The following is a 21,578-nucleotide window of genomic DNA, read 5'->3' as shown; positions in this document are numbered from 1 at the left end:
GCCAGCAGCCAATCAAAATTTAGCAGGTATTAATTTGTATCGTGAATGGGTGATCATTATGAAACTTAACAGGCACGTACAGGTCACCAAAATGAAACTGTTCTATATTTGAACTTTAAAGTTCAGATGAATGATGTACTATCAACTGGCCACTAGATGGAGTGCCAAGATAATAATAATAAAAAAAACTTTGTGTAAAGTTTTTCACGTAGTACCACATAAATCACCTGGAGGGCACTCAAGGCTACACAGAGCAAATTGATCGTATTATTCAGAAAGAGAATATCATAACTTCCAGAAAAACTAGACCATTTTTATGTTGAATTTCCTTTATTTGAAGGTACACTTTCATCATCAAGAGTGTTAGTCAATTGTTGAGTGGATCCATCCATTTCTTTTTTGAACAAAATCCAGTTGATGTTCATTTCTCATGATTTAAAGAGAACTCTGGTGAGTTTTCTATTCATGTAAAGCTTAAACCAACAAATATTTGGTGATGACATTGCTGTTTAATGGAAAAATACATATATATATTTGAAATTTTACATAAATCAGCTGTGTCCACAGGATCCATTCTGTCCATTTTGATTATGTTTGGCCATATGTGCTTGGACACCGATGATTGCTGCTTGCGGCTATATTATTATAAGTGAACCTAAAGGAGCATTTTGAAATTATAAAAAAGGCAAGTCATGACCCCTTTAACATCAATAATTAGTTTAGAACAACGGTACACAACTACAGTAATTATTACATTATGTTATCATAGATTATAACTTTGTAATCAGCATGAAGTATCGTCATGGTTACTGGTGTAACCAGCCTCATATGCATCAACCCGAGCGGGGTGGCCACCGCCGAGGATGCCATATGCCCCAGGAGCCTCAGTGGAACTGCTGTTCCCTGTTTGAACACCTTCAAACAGGCCAGCACCGACTGGGCGCGCTCGTTCGTAAGGCGCGCCGTCAAGGAGACTGAGTCCAACTCCAAACCGAGAAAATAGATGCTCTGAACCGGGAGGAGCTTGCTCTTTTCCCAGTTGACCCGAATCCCTAGTCGGCTGAGGTGTGAGAGCACCAGGTCCCTGTGTGCGCACAACACGTCTCGAGAGTGAACTATGATTAGCCAGTCGTCGAGATAGTTGAGAACGCGAATGCCCACCTCCCTTAATGGGGCAAGGGCAACCTCGGCGACCTTCGTAAAGACGCGAGGAGACAGGGACAGGCTGAAAGGGAGGACTTTGTACTGATACGCCTGACCCTCGAACGCGAACCTCAGGAAGGGTCTGTGTTGAGGAAGGATCGAGGCGTGGAAATACGCATCCTTCAGGTCTACCGCCGCGAACCAATCTTGATGCCGGGTGCTCACCAGAATGCGTTTTCGCGTCAGCATCTTGAACAGGAGTCTGTGTAAAGCCTAGTTCAGAACTCACAGGTCCAAGATTGGCATCAACCCACCCTCTTTTTTCGGTACGATGAAGTAGGGGCTGAAAAAACCCCTTCTTCATCTTGGCTGGAGGGACAGTTTCTATCGCGCCCTTCCGTAGGAGGGTAGCGATCTCCGCGCAAGGTAGCAGCGTTTTCGTCTTTCACCAAGGTGAAGTGGACACCGCTGAACCTGGACGGATGCCTGGCAAAGTGAATCGCGTAGCCAAGTCGGACGGTCCGGACCAGCCCTCGTGATGGATTGGAAAGCGCAAGCCATGCGTCCAAGTTCCGCGCAAGGGGGACCAAAGGGACAACGTCATCGGATGTACCGGCAGGCGGGGCCTCGCGGCGGGGCGGAGCTCGAGGTGCCACACCATGTCGTGGCCATGCTGAGTCCTAAGGACATCGAAGCACTTACCTGGCTCCTTGTGACCACCCCCGGAACAGCCTGGGACGGGGGAGGAAGAGGCCTGTCCTCATGACCTGTGGAGACTGTCACATCAGGGGTGGATTTGTGCCACAGCTGGGCACTCAGGGGCGGGAGACTGCCGCTGGAGCACCAAACCTGCCAAATGGTGTGGTGGACGGTGGTCGTGATGATGGCCATACACACCAGATACGTGACCCAGGGAACAAGGAAACGCTCTTGCTGAGCTCTTGAGTACTGCAGCCACTTGGCCATGCAGCGCAATTAAATGCAAAAGGTAACAAAAAGATGAAGATCTGCTTACCAGCTCCAGAGCAACGGGTTTCGTTGTCCCTGGGTCGCCCGTCTCAAGGGCGCTTTGAAGCTTTTCACGGGTTCTGGGCGGCCGCGAGACGGGTGGCATCTGCTTCCTGTGGTGGGCTCCATGCCGGGGCCAGGCCGAAGGGGCGGGCTGCGGCGGAGCTGGTGCAGTCACCGCAGGGGGACGCCCTTGGCGATGAGTAGACGGGGTGCGGGATCTTGAGCCGCGCCAGGGCAGGATATGCCGGCTAGTATCCATCTACTGCTCTACCATCGAGAACTGCTGGGCAAAGTCCTCGACGGTGTTGCCGAATAGCCCCGCCTGGGAAATGGGGGCAGCAAGGAATCGTGTCTTGTCGGCCTCACCCATCTCGACCAGGTTGAGCCAAAGGTGGCGCTCCTGGACCACTAGTGTGGCCATCGTCTGCCCGAGAGACCGCGCTGTGACCTCCGTCGCTCAGAGAGCGAGGTCGGTCACCGAGCGTAGTTCCTGCATCAATCCTGGGGCGGAACTACCCTCGTGCAGTTCCTTTAGTGCCTTGGCGGACTAGCAGGAGAGCCATGGCGTGCAGGGCGGAGGCGGCTTGTCCAGCGGCACCGTAGGCCTTGGCCGTCAGAGATGACGTAACCTACAGGCCTTGGACGGGGGCTTTGGGCACCCGCGCCAGGTGGCGGCGCTCTGCGGGCATAGGTGCACCACGAGCGCCTTTATCCACCGGGGGATTGCCGAATAGCCCTTGGCCGCCCCACCATCGAGGGTAGTGAGGGTGGGGAAGATGAAAACATCGGGACCGGGCAGTAAAAAGTGCCTCCCCCGACCTTGTCAGCTCTTCATGCACTTCCAGGAAGAAAGGAACGGGGGCGGGGCGTGGCTTTGAGCGGCGCCGCGAGCCCAGGAACCAATCACTGAGCCGCGAGGGTTCAGGGAAGAGCGGTGAAATCCACTCTAACCGACGCTCGCAGCCGCCCAGGAAAGCATGTCGTCATCTCCGCGTCAGCCTGTGACTGGGCAATCGACTCCGAAGGGAGGAGCCCAGCTGAGGCTTCCGACTGGATGAGCCCGCTCTCCGATGCTGCGCTCGAGAGCTCTTCACTTTCGTGGGCTCCAAATAAGAGGTCAAACTCGCCGTGAGACGAGCCGGCGGACTCGCCCGGAAGCCCGATCGGGGCAGACGAGCATGCTGGGGAAATGGAGGTCTGTGGGGGGATACCCGGCGGAGGCGGTCCCATTGGGGTCCCCAAATCGCCCCCAGTGCTAGTCGCGCTGGCCTCATACCCGTGGGTAAAATGACCGAGGCGGGAGCCTCTGGGGTGGCTCGCTTTCTTACGAAGGCGAGCCGCGACCACAACGTTGCCATGGATATATTCTCGCAATGAGAACATGACCATCCACGAACGCTGTCTCCACGTGAGCAGTGCCCAGACACGAAAGACAGTGATCGTGACTGTTAGAAGGCGAGAGATAACGAGCACAACCAGGAATAACACACAATTGGAAAAGCATCTTTAAAAAGACGCGTCTTTAGAAAGATGTTCCGTGTGTGCGAAATCCAGCAGAGGTGAATGAACAGTAGCATTCAGCTCAATGAGCATGACCGTTCGGCTCCGAAGAGAAAATCTGAATGAGTGGTTGCATACCAGCTCTTTTTATACCCGTATGTCCGGAGGAGTGGTATGCAAATACCACTCGCCAATTTTCATTGGCCTTTTATCAAAGACCAGAGGTGTCTCGGGCTCCCAAGAGTGACCCCTAGTGTCACTACATCGACACCAACGTCGAGTGAGTGACAGATAGGGAACTAAAACACACATAACACGGAAGCCAGTTGATGGAGGAAATATGACATCTGAAAAAAGCACTAATTTTCTTTAGGCCTGAGGAAATTAAATTAAAGTTGGACGAAATAGCGAACAGCAAGCAAGTATTGTTTGAAGGAGCCCATACCAAAAAATAAAAGCTCTGGGTTTTGGGATTGCATCAGAAATTACAGCAACAAAATGAATTAAAGCCTTACCAAGTCTTCACAAAAGGAAGGGCGCTGCACACAAATATTCAATTAATAAAACTGATGGTGACACAAGCTCTGACAGCTCTATCACCCCAGAAAAGGAGATGGCTCTGATTATAATGCGCAGCACTTCTACAGGTGGCATTTCTGGGGATGTGGATATCCATTGGGGGTGCCTTGCCCACTGCACCTTCAGTTTTAGAGTAAAGAAGGTCAGGTTCCACAACCCTGAGCTAACCGCAGTCTCCTTTCCCTCCAGGTATCTCATAGTTATTCTCAGATTCCCGAAGAGCTAAAGCACCTTTGGGTGTTCGTGAAGAGTGTGTAGAGGAAGAAGCGGATGAGGAAGACGATGATTATCAAGACAACAAGGGAAGACCGCACCATGAACCCATGTCAGATATGGCTGGCTTAGTAGCATATTGTATTGTAATAAATACATGATTTCATTGTTTAAGGGTTCATCATTTCATTACTCTTCAATGTTTGTTTGTTTGTTTGTTTGAAAGACATTTCCTATCCCTGTGAAATTAATTTATGCAGTTTTCCAAATAAGCCACCCCATCACATTTATTTGCACCAAACACTTTGTGTTGACTTAAAAATACCTCAAATCCAGCTGAACCTTGAACTGCCGATGTCCCAAAACATAAAACAGATGTCTTTAGTTCTTAGGTGTCAACAGACTGTTTCTATTAAGTCTAACTTTACATATTTACCATGGTATTACAAGTGAGAAGCCTGATATGTTAACTCAGGCTATAAAGCCTTTGATATCCATTAAGATATCGGCCTTGAACTACGAGTGATAATATTGTGTAGTTACTGGGTTGTCCTGCTGGTGACTCAACTGAGTCATTTTGTTTAAGATGCACTTAGCGATCTAAGACTGGTCCAGAGCACTCGTAAATCTACAACCATTTTTAAGTACTATTTATATTATGACTGCTTTGAGAAACTAGCCACAAAACTAAGACAAATCATAAGATCTACAATCTATATTGGCTTTGGGAAATGAGGCCCTGGGTGAATGCTAAAGCATTGCTATATAGTTGCTATGGTAATCTGAGTAGTTGCAAGTTGTATTTTTATTGGCACAAGTCATAAAAGCCCACCCGCAAGTCTTATATACTGGTCACTAGATATGTCTCGGCTCCCTTCTTCAGTGCAAGTCTATGGACGTTTTTCACACATTTAATCGTCTGCCATTTGAAAATTGTAAGTCTGATTAATAAACAAGTAGTTATCATACATAATAGCACACCTGTTGTTAACAAGCAGCATGATTTGAGGTATTATGTGCTGAAGTTTAACACTTACAAATGTCCTAACCAGACACGATGAGAAAAGATTTCAGCGCCATGGTTAGTTAGGACAAAAACTGTGATTAACATAAAAGAGATACCTTTTATTCCAGATCACTTCAATGCTTTATCGACTGGTTAGGACACAATTTTAAGGTTAGGGCATAAAAAACCTCAAGCTCTGAGTTTGATCAATAATAGCCATGCCTTGCCTTAGCAAACACCACTAAAAACATGAAAACTAACATATGACAAATGCTAATAACCCTGTTAAAAAAAACAACTTAAACCAGGTAGTTTACTGGTCTTAGCTGATTTGGCTTGTTTTCCAACCTGGTCAAGCTGGTGTTTAGATGGTCAGCCTGCTAGTCTCACATCCTCAAAACAGAGCAACACAACCAACTTGGACAGAATGGGAGACCAGTTAACCACCTTAGGTCGGTTTAGGATGCCCCTCCCCCCAACCCTAAGAACATTATTTGTTCTCCATTTAAACTGTGTCACACTGGACAAACGAAAAAACAAATGCTCCTGAAATGCTGAATTATGTGCCTAAACAGAAGTTATCCATATGGGTCCATAACTTTTATAGAAAATAAATAAATCATCCTTCCATGTGTGAGCCAAATTTTCTCGACAGAAAAATGGATTCTAGTCCATTAAGATGTTCCTTTCAGGTGCTGTAATGCAAATGAGTTTCTCCAAAAGAAAATTAGCTGCTCTCTGTAGAGCAGTGTCCACTCTCCATGTTCCCTCACGTCTGTCCAATGCTGGGCAAAGGTGTAACTCTGTAAAAGGGCGGCTTTGATTAATAAAAAATTACCAGCTGTGGTTGATCTGTGTGAAGCGCCTCTGATCCGCATCTCTGGGGTGATGAAGTAAGAATCGCCCTCGCTGGTGGTGGTGAGACAAAACCTCTGTGCCCTGCATGCCAAATAAAACTCCAGATGTGTCAATTATTCATCGTCATATCTGCCTGCAGCAGCCCTGTAGTTCCACAATCTCTGAATGTAAAAACTGCTCGAGTGGAAAGGAGGTTATTCACTGAAAGAGACACTAGAATTGTGAGTACATGAAAGATGAGCAGGTTATCTGATCCATCAAAAATGATTTAAAACACTTTTGTGACATTGACTGCACTGCAAAAAAGAATTTTCTTAACCAAAATTTCTTGTTTCCCAGTAAAAAAGACAACGCATACTTTAAGCAAGATACATTTTCTCAAGAAGTAAAATTGTGCAGAATTTAGTAACATTTATTCTTACAAATACATATATATATATATATATATATATATATATATATATATATGCCTCTCAGTTATGTCTTTTTTAAATAATTAATTCAGTAATTAATTAATTAATTTAATTATTTATTTATTTTAACATAACATAAGACCAGAGGCCTGTACCACGAAGGTCACTGAATGAATGGTTTCAGGATTGGTTTCAGGTTGACAAATTCAAACCAATCCAATCAGGCTTAATTGGTCCCATGATGCAGCTCATCAACTTTCTCTGTCAACTTAGGCTATGATCCTGACTAGATTATGCGCTCGTGCACATGAATGAGTGATGTTTGCAGTGCACAACCAATCATGTGAGAGAATGCAATTCACTTCTCGTGAGAGATTTACCTCTCTGATGAAAGCTGATGATTAAACAATTTAAATTCATTTAAACTGTGCACAAGACACTTTTTTGAAAATATAAAAAAATAAAATGCATTTACACTGCTCAAGAGTTCATGATGATGACAATCAGGAAGACTTAAAACACATTATTTGCACCTTACAAGGGATAACTTTAAAATGATGAAGCAATTAAATACATTTACACAACAAGAAGAAACAGCGGCTGCTACGAGAGCTCAAGAGAACTGCTGCAAACAAATTCTTAATGTGATATATATATATATATAACGTTATGGTTACTTTCGTAAACTCCGTTCCCTGATGGAAGGAACGAGACGTTGTGTCGATGTAGTGACACTAGGGGTCACTCTTGGGAGCCCCAAACACCTCTGCTCTTTTTTAAAAAGGCCAATGAGAATTGGCGAGTGGAATTTGCATGCCACTCCCCCGGACATACGGGTATAAAAGGAGCTGGTATGCAACCACTCATTCAGGTTTTGTGCTGAGGAGCCGAGACCAGGTCCTGGCCATTTCAGCGGGTAGTTCAGTGTTGTGGCAAGAGGGACACAAAGTCTCGTTCCCTCCATCAGGGAACGGAGGTTACGAACCATGAAATTCCCTGTCTGTCACTCACTTGAAGTTGTGTCGATGTAGTGACACTAGGAGTCCCTATACAAAATGCCACAACTATCTGAACTGTGTTACGTGAGCTGGCGGTATGTGATGGGCAGACTGCTGTGTGCCGTCACGTAACCTCCCCCAACACTCTTATAAGCATCGAACGGTCCATCAGGAACAAGTCGACTGCCCAACTATAGGGACAGACTATCCCAACTGAGGCCTCTTTCCCTCTCTTTTCTCCCCAAAAAGAGTGGAATTTGTTAACTGACTGGGAGCCATAAGTGTCTGCGTCGGGGGTTGTCCCTCCCAAGGGGAAGACACCGCGAAGACCACACCCTGCCCAAAAAGAGGGGGGGGGGTATTTTGAGTGGAATACGTCACATGGTCTTACCGAATCTTGTCAGAAGTATGTCATGTGGAGAGGTCCCATGGTAGGTCCTACCCGAGGGGGAGGAGTTTCTACAGAGCATGGCAACCAGGGCAGAGGGGCTTCTGCCCACGGAAGATGCAGTTTTCCAACAGGGAAACGATTTTGCGGAAGATATCACATGGGGTCGCCTTTGGGGAACCAGCACATGTGGAGCACCTACCTCAGTACAGGGGCTCATTAGCGCACGTACTGGGCCGGTCAGCGAGTTTCTCCGCAAACTCAACTGCCAGAGGGCTAAGGAGGAAAGTCATCCAGGGATCACAGTCTGTGAACATGACTGGGAGTCAAGAGCACACGTCTTCACCTCAAGGGAGGGGAAAGGCACTATGCGCAAGCAGTACACCCGGCCAGCTGTCCCTGAACTTACCTGCTCGTGCCTGCCAATACACGGGACGAGACTGGCTCAACCTGGAGATTGTAGAACCTCGCAAAGGTGTTGGGTGTTGCCCAGCCCGCTGCTCTGCAGATGTCTGCCAAAGAGGCACCACTGGCCAGGGCCCAGGAGGCCACCGCACTCCTGGTAGAGGTGGTGGCACGTCCTGAGCCTCATATGCCGTTGCGATGGCGTTAATGACCCAGTGGGCGATCCTCTATTTGGAGACATCACTTCTTTCTGCTGTCCACCAAAGCAGACAAAGAGCTTCTCGGAGCTTCTAAGGCTCTGAGTGCGATCCAAATAGATGTGAAAAACTCGCACCAGACACAGCAATGCCAAGGCTGCATCTGCCTCCTCCTGAGGCAGCGCTTGCAGGTTCACCACCTGATCCCTAAAAGGGGTCATGAGAACCTTGGGCACATAGCCTGGTTGGGGTCTCAGGATCATGTGAGAGTAACCCGGACTGAACTCCAGGCACAATTCACTGATAGAGAATGCCTGCAGGTCCCCTACTCTTTTGATGGAAGTGAGCGCAGTCAGGAGGGCAGTCTTCGAAAAGAGTGCCTTAAGCTCAGCTGACTTCAAGGGCTCAAAGGGAGCTCCCTGTAGACCCCGAAGGACTACAGAGAGGTCCCATGAGGGGACAGGGCGCGGTCTGGAGGGATTCAACCTCTTAGCGCCTCTCAGGAACCTGATGATCAAGTCATGCTTCCCCAAGTACTTACCATCTACTGCATCGTGATGAGCCGAAATAGCAGCTACATACACCTTCAAGGTGGAGGGGGACAGCTGCCACTCCAGCCTCTCCTGCAGGAAGGAAAGCACCGATCCGACTGCACACCTCTGGGGGTCTTCACATCGGGAAGAACACCACTTAGTGAACAGACGCCACTTCAAGGCATACAGGCACCTCGTAGAGGGAGCCCTAGCCTGAGTGATTGTGTCTACCACCACGGGTGGTAAGCCACTTAGGTCTTCTGTGTCCCATCTAGGGACAAGACATGGAGATTCCAGAGGTCTGGTCGCGGGTACCAGATGGTGCCCCATCCCTTCCTCAGGGGAATTCATCGGGGGAGAGGGGGCTGTCACGAGGAGCATGAGATCCGGGAACCATGTCTGGGTGGGCCAGTAGGTTGCTACTAGGATGACCTGCTCCTCGGCCTCCCTGTCCTTGCACAGGGTCTGTGCAAGTAGGCTTACTGGGGGAAATGCATATTTGCCTAGTCCAGGAGGCCAGCTGTGTGCCAGCGCATCTATACCGAGGGGTGTCTTGGTCAGGGTGTACCAAAGCGGGCAGTGGGAGTATTCCCGGGAAGCAAACAGGTCTACCTGTGCTCGACCGAATCGACTCCAAATCAGCTGGACCACCTGAGGGTGGAGTCTCCACTCTCCCCTGAGGGTAACCTGACGTGACAGCACGTCTGCTGCGATGTTGAGGTTGTCCAGGATGTGAGTGGCTCGTAGTGACTTGAGGCGCTGCTGACTCCAGAGGAGGAGATGGCAGGCGAATTGTGACATGCACAGGAGCGTAGACCGCCTTGACAGTTGATGTACGCTACCATCGTGTGTCGTCTGTCTGGACCAACATGTGCTTGCCCTAGATCAATGGCCGGAACCTCCACAGGGTGAGCAGTACTGCCAACAACCCTAGGCAGTTGATGTGCCAACACAGCCACAAGCCAGTCCAGGAGCCGGAGGCTGTGTGCCCATTGCATATGGTGCTCCAGCACATCTTGGAGGCGTCTGTTGTAACCACGACACCCCTGGGGACCTGCTCTAGGGGAACCCCTGCCCATAGAAATGCAAGGTTGGTCCAAGGGCTGAAGAGGCAGCGACAGATCGGCGTGATGGTCAAGCGATGTGTCCTGCGGCGCCATGCCCATCTCGTGACTCAAGTCTGAAGCCAGTGCTGAAGCGGTCTCATATGCATCAACCCGAGCGGTGTGGCCGCCTCTGAGGATGCCATATGTCCCAAGAGCCTCTGAAAAAGTTTCAGTGGAACCGCTGTCCTCCATCTGAACGCCTTCAGACAGTTCAGCACCGACTGTGCGCTTTCGTTTGTGAGGCACGCTGTCATCGAGATTGAGTCCAGCTCCAAACCGAGAAAAGAGATGCTCTGAACCGGGGAGAGCTTGCTCTTTTCCCAGTTGACCCAAATCATTCAAAACTATTACAACTAAATATAGGCTACTATTGATTACAAAACAAATAGAGACTATAAAGATGAATACTCTCCCTAAGTTTATTTTCCAATTGCAAAATCTACCAGTTAGTATATCAAAAAGTGTTTTTAGACAATGGAATAAACTATTTTGTAAATATATATGGGATAATAGGAAACCTTGAATTAGTCTTAAAATTCTTAAATCATCAAAAAGGCTCAGAGGACTAGAATTCCCAAATTTAATAAATTATTATAAATCTGCCCAAATTCAACATGTATTGATTTGGATGAACAGAGTATCTAAAGTGAAATGGAGGAAGATGGAAATGTATCAAATGTGGGAACCTATTAGTATATCCCTGTTAAAGCAACAAATTTAAATTAATAGATATTATTTGTATTAATAGTACTTTTAGAATTTGGTTAGAAAAAAATAAAAATAGTAAAATAAAATAAAAAAATTAATAAAAAAGATATAGTTAATTTATAATAGATTAGATAATACATTTAAGTTTTGGGCAGATAGAGGTCTGAAAATATATCACCAACTGTTCACTGATAAAGGAATGGATAACTTTTCAAACCTAGCAAAAAAGTATGAGCTTTCAAATTAATTTTATTATTATTATTATTATTATTATTATTTACAGGTAAGACATTTATTAACAGAAGTTAAAGTAAAATAAATACAAAAGGAAATGCATCCATTAATAAATTATATAATTGATACATGCAATACAACTAATCCAATAAAAATGTTAAAGAGTGCATTTGAAAGAGACATACAGGACACTGAATAAAATTATATGCACTGTAGGTGGGAGGATGAATTAAAAATAAAAATTAGTCAGCAAGACTGGGAAAAATATCATATAATACATTCCATACTACTCAATCCAGTGTTTGGAAGAATATGCTCGGAAGATACAAATGAGATTTTTTACAACACCTGTTATTCAAAGTAAATACAATAGCATGGTAAAAGGGGATTGTTGGAGAAATCGTGGAGAGAAAAAAAGGCTAATTACAGTCAAATTCTATGAGTGCTCTAAATTGACAAATTATTGGAAGTGATTAGACTAATATTTAATAGTTAATTTAATATTTAACAGCACAATAGAAATACATAAAAAATAAAAATAAAATAAAAATATTATTTGTATATAAAATGCCATTGTACTTAAGAAATAAAACTGAACAAAATATATTTAGGGTAATTAGAATAGCAGTTTTAATACAGATTACAGAAAACTGGCTTAAACCAGAACCTCCATAATTTCAAAGATGGAGAGAAACGATTTAGGAAATGTACCAAATGGAGAAAGTAACATTTAAAATGAATAATAAAAGTCTGGAATGTGAACATAAATGGGATTACAAATATTTATAAATTAATTTAGATAGATTGTTTCCTTCAGATTCTTGAATTTTAAACAAAATTAGTTAAAATACGAGGTATGATGTCCTATTTCATTTAATATTTAAAAAATGTTTAAGGTGATGCCTTAACTTTCTTTCCAGTTTATTTGGAATAAAATATAACATGTAAATTAATGAATTACACATGTTATTTATATAATATGTTGTGGATGGTTATTTGATATGGTTATTCAAAATAGCATGGTGTTTTTTTTATTATTCTTTCTCTTTCTTGATGTACAATTTGTACATTGTCTTTAGTAAAAACATTTTTTAAAAAAAGCATAAAAAATGCTGCTATTGATTAATTAAAAAGTGAGCACTTGGAATAATGTATGAAAAAAATTGGTATGCAATAATAAAGACGTATTTGTTCTTTTTATAAAAGACGTATTTTGTGTACTAATATTGCTTCAAGTAAAATACTGTATGTTCATCTTGAGTCCATGAAAGAAAGAAGGGGTTTAGGTGGCGTTCACCCCTTTCCATAGCAATCTTGAGCTTTTAATATTTTAAAAATGATTATTTTTTGAAGGTATCATATTTATCCATCTTACTGGCTGTTTTATAGATAGCCTAATATATTATGTTTATATTTTCAAAAATATTTTTGCTATGGCAAAAGAGTGTAAATGAAAAGCAATTACATTTTAAATAAAATACAACACTCTATCTGCTGAAAATCTAAATTTAGATTCTCAAAAAAAGAATTTATCACGATTTTGTGGATTTCAAAGATTTTATTTGTAAAGTGTGCTTTAAGAGACACGGGGGAGTGACTTGATTGCATCAGAGATGTCATTTTACTCACAGCTGATTGGTTCAGCATCTGTTAGCCATCTGTAATCCAGAACGAAACCTGCTATGGAGCAGGTTAGCCATGTAGCATAAATTGCTATTGCGATGAACACCGCTAAAAGCCGACCAACTTTCATGGTGCCTAAAACTTGGGGTTGAGGCAAACTAAACTAAAACTTACCTGGCTAGCCACTGAAACCAGCTTCAGGCCACAAATACTCAGTAAGAAAACTATATATATGTATAATCGCATTTGAGGGACGGAATTAAATGTCGTATAACAAAAATTGTTTTTAGGGAGTATATCTTGAATTATGTTTATTTGTTTCTAACCCAATTGGCAAATTTTTTCTTTTTTTTCTTTATTATTTATTTGTAATGCATTAACCTCAAAAAAAAAAAAAAAAAAAAAAAAAAAAAACAAATACATAAGTCAGTGGGCATGGCCATAAAGTTTTGATATTTTCATGCAAGCATGCATTAAGTCTACGCGCAAGTGTGTTTGGCGAAATCAACCACGCAACACGCAAATGTGAAAAATATTTATTCATTTATTGAAACACGAAATAAATAAATATATAAAAATATTTCTAAATTAAAATTACACTTCAAATGAAATGAATATATAATAAAAATAACGAAGTGGTCAAAAAATCATACCAACTCAAAACATTATACTCTCTTCAACTTCTTCCACTTGCCCATTTTGCAGTGACTTAAAAATCACTCTACGACAACAGGTGGAAAAATACCATTGCAAATTAGATCATAAATACAATTGAAAATGTAAACATAATAATAATATTTGAAAAATAAACCATGACCTGTAGATAGTTTAACACAAATCTCATAATTTTTTTGTTTCATATAAGACAGCTACAACTCACATAATTTCTATATTTTCAGAGTTTGGACATGAACTTTATTACCACCTGCTGGTGGAATCTCCAAACTGCAAATACAGGAACTGAGTTTAAACGTTGCACTAAGACATGGTTTTCAAACGTCTTAGCACCTATTTCTCAGGAAAATAGCAAACTGTGCTTTGCGCCACTTCATTAACAAACAATACACCCACAGATTGAGCGCATACACCCACAATAGCGCAAACACTCCCACCCACGCCCACTTGCGTTTTACGCTGGCACAAAAAAAGCGATTAGAATTGGCGCTCTCACGAAAATTGGATAAGACGTCGTGCAGTGTGGCTGCATGTAGCGCTGTGCTTTGTGCGCTCATGAATATAGAGCCCTATATTGTTTGAAAAATAAGTTTTATTATCCTGTTCAGTTGTGCTTAACAGATACTTTTATCTTGTTTTAAGGATGTTAAGAAGTTTCATTCGAAAACAAGGACAACAATACAGCCTGATCTCATTAAATTATGACTGGTATAATCTTTCCAAAAATATATAACATGGTTCCTTGCAACATAGTGGACTTTTCAACTCAGAACTGCTGTGATATGTGTGTTTAATCAGAGTTACATTTTATTTCCAAAAGATGTTTTTTAAGGTTAATAGTCTATCAAGTTTTATATTAGCAAAACCTACTGCTCTACACTAAACCTTAAACCACAACTAAACCAAAAGTGTCTTAAAAAGCAAACATGAGACGAAAAACAGTTGCTGAAGTAACCACATAATTTTGTAGTGTTCAAAACGCAGATGCCTTGAAGGCTCAAAGGAGTCAACACTGCATCCAAACATTTTGTGAAAATGTGTGGTTCTAGTGGAAGTCAGAATGGAAGGACACAAAATTGGTACGCTTTGCCCCCAAAAGCGAATCTGAGAAAACGCCTGTGCTTTGGCGCAATCTGAATGTTCGAAGTGTCCTTCAAATCTATTGTCACAAATCAGCCCCCAAGCTGCACTTGTGACTTTATTTGTTTCTGCATTAGCATTCTGAATTGACATTTCATTAGAGTGAAATTTAAATGTCTCAAATCCAGAATGGGACGCATGCCACCTGAATTGAATGACATAACCATGCTTTATCGTTCTAAGAACCCTAGTTCGAAAAGCCCTTCATCTGCTGCTAAGCTGACAGATGGGCAGACAGAGGAATTGCACCATCAGCCAATAAATTGGTGTGATTGTATAAGAGCTTCAGACCACGTGACACTCAGACGGTGTCTCATAGCAAATACGCAGCTTGAGTTCCTACAAAAGGGAACAAAGAAGATACCACAAAATGTACAGATAAGTAACAATAAACAACTTATAACAAACAAGACAGGTGTGTATGTGTGTGTATGACTAGAGTGTGGATACTGATGGAGGGAGAAATGAAAATGAAATGCGAATGAACTGTGAGCTAAGGGAGTGCATGTGCACCTGCGTCTCCGATAACGGCGGGGAAAATATATAGTGGGTGTGGTGTGTATGGGATAGCCAGTGCTGCCACGACCAACGGTGACAGTCTACCTCATCACAACGAGCCAGGTAAAAATAATTTTGAATAAATGTAGGTATGGTAACAGGATTTTATGAGGCCAGGTTGCAAAAAATATTATTATTATTATTTATTTTTTTTTTTTGCAGAATTGATGTCAAATTTATCTCGATTAAATTCTTTCTGCAATAAAACTTTTGGGTAACAAGTAGATAGCCTACAGCCTCTGTGCACCTGCATCAGCAAATAACTCACCAAAGTTTTAAGCTGAATATATCAAATCAAATCATTTTATTGTCACTCAACCATATACACAAGTGCAGCAGTGGGTGAAAGTCTTGGGTGCAGTTCCAAGCAACATAGCAGTCATGACAGTGATGAGACATATACCAATCTACAATAAACATCAGATTTTACACAACACAATTTACAAAACTAATATACACATAATTACTCAACACAATATACAAATAATAATATACAATATAGCCAAGTATTAAAACAATGTCCTTACTTACCGAAGACCTGGATGTCACGGCATGGCATCAAAGCGTTTGACAGTTTTATCCAAATCAACATGAATGACCCATTCACTGCTCAGCACTGCAATGTCCTAGAGTCTCTCCTGGATCATTGTGTTTCTAAAGTAGGTTTTCAAACAATGCAAGCAAGAAAAGATCCTATTGCATAATGCGCTGTTCATTGGCACTGTCAAAAATAAACGAGAAGTTGCCAATGTTTACTAGACTGTGGTCTCTAGCTTGGAATCTTTGAACAGTGCCAATTATTGATGGAAACTTGCTTCTTCTGGGGACATAACGATGAAAAGTGACAGTTCTACTTTTGTCTCCTCTTCTGGAAATCCATAACGACAACGAATAAATATCCGGTCCTCTTTGTTGTGCCTACTAGAGCTGAAAATGTTGTCAAGTACAATCAAGATTTCCATGTCATTTTCCTAAAACTCGCAGATCTCTTGAACAGTTCTGTCCAGCACACTGAAGTACAATTCCTTGTAATCGTCCCAGGCAGTGGCTGTATTGTGTCCAGGTATAGCTTTGGTAATTCTCCCCCTAGAATGTTGAGGGCTGCAGTAGTTATTCTTTTCGCACAACTCAACTGTGAACTTCCAAAACTGCAGAGAGTTGTCATCAGTTTTCATTGCTAAGAGAGCAAAGATTGTGCTTGATGTGAGACTCTTGATGGTAGTATACTCTAAACTGGATGATTGTAGCACTTTGGACAATTCATTGCACTCTATGGTAACCAGTTGCATCAAAATGCAAGGGAATGAAATGTGGAAATCAGTAACTCAGCAGGCTATTTGATGTTCCCCAAATTGCACATAATTTTTCGGTGTTTTACTTTGAGTGTTGACGATAGCCTCAAATTTATCAAGTATGGCTCTGAGAGCGCCTGCGTGGCAACTCCCTCTTGTGTCGCAAAGAGGTTTCAATGTAGTACCTTTACCGGGAAAGTCACTGCTCTGTTCTCACAAAGACTCAAAAAGAGCAAGTTGTTTTGCTGGCCCCTGAATGAAATTATAGAGGGACTGAACATTGGCCAGCATGTGTCTCACTGCTGTAGTCCTGTAATCCAAATAATTATTTATGCACAGCAAGGCATCTGATAACATATCATAAAACTTCTGCAATAAGGGCAAAAATGCCGGCTTTACCCACTCCTTGAATGATGTCACTTTTAACCTGACTGGCTGTTACGAACAGGGGCTCACAGTGAGCTCAAACAGGTAAACAGTTCTATTCCTCCTACCTGCCTGTCATTTGTCTAGGGGTCTATATGCTAATGCTAGTCCCATTCGTAACTAAGTGTGTGCGATTAACGTGATCGTCAGTATATTCTTTTTTGTGTGTGTGTGAGACACAGAAGGACAGTGAGCTTAATCTGCTCCGGGACACCTGGCCAGCTCCGTCGTATTTTAGTCGGCCGATTTTGCTTATTACTTTGAGTTAGACGAGGAAGCTGATATGCTGTCTTACAGGTATTACTAATTTTATTGGTCTTTGACCACCTCAAAGTGTGCGAGGTTCTGTGCCCCCAACCCGTGAACTCTGGCACCCCAGGTTTGGAACCACTGCCCTATAGTCTCAACTTTGTTTCTGTCCCAATTGGTCCAACTTCAATTCTACCCTTTGCTGCATGGACTGGGTAATAGTTCATTGAGAAATATGCCCCAAAGCATGTTTGGGGATCAAGGGCACAAAGGGGTGAACAAATTTACAAAATCTAAAAAGACAAATGGGACACCTTATAGACTCATGGACTTGTGTTTACTGATTATGAGTCGCTGATACTGCAACTTCTGGCTTCATTTCAGTCTTTTCAGATTATTTTTGATTAGTGGCCTTTTGCAGGAGCAACCTCAGGAAATCGACTTTTATGCTTCTCTTTTATGGACAATCTTAGGGACTATAGACTTTTTGGTTTGTTTTGAAATCTATGCTACACCTCAGAAAATTTGACTGGATTACCTCAAAGGGAATAAACACAGCTGTACTCATTGATGGTCGTCTCCGGGACTGCTACGTGCAGTCTTAAATAGGCTGTTTGATTCCCTGTCCATCGTCCATGTCCAGTGGGGCTGGAGCATGTGGACTTTGAATTTGGGTCATGCTGGTGGATTCATTGAGGATGTTCTGCCTTCTGTTGCCCATCTTGGCCTGTAGGAGTTTTGCTGCTGGCCCTTGCCAGTTTCAGCGGAGAGCTCCCCGCTTGTCTGCAGGTTCACACAATCATCTTTTTTCCAACATGGATTTATATGACTCATCTCTGGATTTACAGTGTTCGAATTCTTCGGCCCGCCTGTCAGACGAAGTATACAAATATTGCCCTGCACTTGGAATTGCAAGTCACCCCCCGGTACGTCCATCAAGGGTCACGCCAGCATCCCTGCAGATTACAGATTGATTCTTCTGACAACCATCACATACTGGCCATCTGGTCTTCACGCCGTCGTACTCTGACTGGTGAAAGTGATATGAAGCGGGTGTCAATTTTGATAATCTCAGCATGGACTTCAGGGCGAGGAGGAGGCGTTGCCACTGTTTGTAGAAACACTTTTAAATGCAGGTCACAGCCTATGGACATGTATTCCAGTTTTGAGGTCCAATTATTAAAGATTGACGTCTTGGGTCCTGCTTTCTGTGCACTTGTGAACTTCATCCATCAACTTTCGGACTTTCTCTCTGGACTGGTGTCTCGTTGTGATAGACTCCTGATTCTTGGGGATTTTATCATTCACGTATGCTGTCCATCAAAACCTTAAATTAATTTATCTCCCTCAAAGAGTCTTTTAATTTTGTATGACATGTCACTGGTCCTACTCACAATATGGGTCATACGTTGGATCTTGTGTTATCTTATAGTCTTTCAGGATCCAACTTAGAGGTCTTAGATATTGGCACTTCTGACCATTATTCAATAATGTTTGAGTCTGTATCTACTTGTCCTCTCCCTACTTTTTCTCAGCCCTTACATCACTCCTGGTCCATTCACTTGTCTACTGCCAATCTGTTTTCAGAATTTTATCTAACTCATTTCACAGATGATGTCTAAGCTGGACTTGACACTGAATCATTGGTTGAAGCTTTTAATAAATCTTGTTCTTGATAATGTCGCTCCGCTTAAGCCAAGGAGAATTAAGTGTATTTCACAGCCTTGGCTAAATTACATCACCCGTGCTCTCAGACAAGAGTGCAGAAAAGCTGAGGGCAAGTGGAAACGAGACAAGCTTCAGGTCTCTTATGATATTTTAAAGGAGTGTTTAACTAACTATCAGAGAAGTGTAAAGGAAGCGAAAGCCAAGTTTTTCTCTACATTAATTTCTGATAATGCAAATCGACCAAAAGTATTGTTCAAAACAATTGATTCTGTTTTAAACCCAACTTAAAATGCTTTTCTGGACATCACCCAAGAGACCTGTGAAATGTTTTTAAACTTCTTTACTTGCAGATTAAAGGTGTGATTGTACCTGCACAATTTGATCAACCACTAATTCCTTCCCCATCCAGCTCCCTGACTAACTTTGAACCAGTTACATCAGAACAGTTAGCAGATGTAGTCTCTAAGATGAAGTGTTCCAGTTACAAGCTGGATATTCTTTCTCCGCGCCTTCTTAAAGAAGTTTTCATAACTATCAGTTCTAGTGTGACTGCTATAATTAACAGCTCATTAGCAAGTGGAGTTGTTCCAAGAAGTTTTAAACATGCAGTTCTACATCCTTTGTTAAAAAAAAAACCTTTTTTGGATCCAGCAATACACAACAATTACAGACCAATTTCCAAACTGCATTTAATTTCTAAGATCTTGGAGAGAGTTGTTTATTCGCAGCTCTACTCCTATCTTAAAACATTTAACATTTTAGATACATTTCAGTCTGGTTTCAGATCCTTGCACAGCACTGAATCTGCATTGTTGAAGGTCACCAATGATATTTTACTCTCCATGGATTCAGGTTCACCTGACATCTTAGTTTTATTAGATCTCAGTGCTGCGTTCGACACTATTGACCATAATATTCTTCTCAATCGTCTTGAGTGTATGGTTGACATCCAGGGTATTGCCCTCCTGTGGTTTTCTTCCTCTCTAAAAGAAAGGACGTTCTCTGTTAATTTAGGTCATTTTTCTTCTGCGTCAGCTCAATTACAGTGTGGTGTCCCTCAATTGTTGATTTTAGGACCCTTGTTATTTCACTCTATATGCTTCTTCTGAGCTCTATTCAGAAGTACAGCATATCTTATCACTGTTATGCTGACAATTCACAATTTTATTTCCCAGTGAGTTTAGACAAGAATAGTTCATTTGAGAATGCCCAAAATTGCTTCAAAGACATCAAACATTGGCTGGCAAACAATTATTTACAATTAAATAAAAGCAAAACCGAAGTTCTGATTTTAGGTTCCTCAACGTCCTCCTTACCTGGCATGGTTGCCTAGTTAGGTCCTCTGTCGTCAAATGTACAAGATCATGTAAGGAGTCTTGGAGTGATTTTAGACTCCTCGTTACTTTTCAATAACCAGATCAGTGCTGTTGTCAAGGGTAGCTTTTTCCACCTGAGATCTATCGCTAAAGTAAAACATTTTCTTTCCTATAAAGACTTGGAAATTGTAATCCACTCACTTATTACATCAAGGTTAGACTATTGTAACTGATTGTACATCGGTCTCCCCAAAACTGCGCTTTCCCACTTGCAGCTAGTTCAAAACACGGCAGCTAGACTTTTAACAGGGTCAAGACAACAAGGGTCATCTCTACACTGGCTTCCTGTGAAATTCAGCGTCAAATTTAAACTTCTGATTTATGTCTACAAGGCACTATCTAGTCTCGCACCTCAATATATCAGTGACCATCTCCTCCCTTGCTCCCCTACCAGAGCACTCAGGTCTTCTGATCAACTTTTACTGAGGGTTCCACAATAAAATATATATCTAAGTGCGATCGTGCCTTTTCTGTGATAGGTCCTAATCTATGGAATTGTCTCCCTTTCCATGTGAGGTCAGCTTCATCACTAGCCATTTTTAAATCTTCTTTAAAAACATATTTTTATTCTGTAGCTTTTGAATAGATCATTGAATAGTTTGAAATGGATAAATACATGATGCTGTATTTAAAGTTTTTTATTTATTTTATTATGTTTTATATTTAACTTTGAATCAATCTGTTTTTATATTACTCTGTCATTATTTATTTATTTGATCTGTAAAGCACTTTGGGTCAACTTTGGGTCACTTGTTGTTTTTAAATGTGCTCTATAAACAAAGGTTGACTTGATTTGACAGACATGCCTGAGCAAAGTCCACAAGACCATGAGTCCATATGAAGTGTGGCATGTGGGACAGGGCCTAGTTAGTCACAATTATTATAGCCCCTTTTTGATTCACAGATAAGCAAGATTTTCCTTTTTAGCAGACCCGGTTTGCAGGTGCACCTCCCAGCTGCACAGACCACTGTAGGGCTTTAATTAGAATTGCAAACTTAGCTAATGTACTTTATGCTCAGATTTGATTTGTTCTTGTTTTTCTTAACTGTAATGTTGGAGTAGAAGCACAATACGAGCTCTTTTTCAAAACCAATTCTGCCAATGTAGGCAGCATTTTAAGGCATCATAGGCATGCTCCTAAATGAAGCCTATTCAAAACGTTAGGCAACTTCATTGTGCTGTCTTCTAAGATCTCATTTTGGCCAAATTCAAAGGCAGCATCATATGTATCCTTCACTGATGAGACAGTCCCAGAATACATTAATGTCAAGTTCTGTG

The sequence above is a fragment of the Myxocyprinus asiaticus genome, chromosome 4 (assembly GCF_019703515.2).
Source record: "Myxocyprinus asiaticus isolate MX2 ecotype Aquarium Trade chromosome 4, UBuf_Myxa_2, whole genome shotgun sequence".
NCBI lineage: Eukaryota > Metazoa > Chordata > Actinopteri > Cypriniformes > Catostomidae > Myxocyprinus > Myxocyprinus asiaticus.
This window is presented reverse-complemented; position numbering follows the sequence as displayed.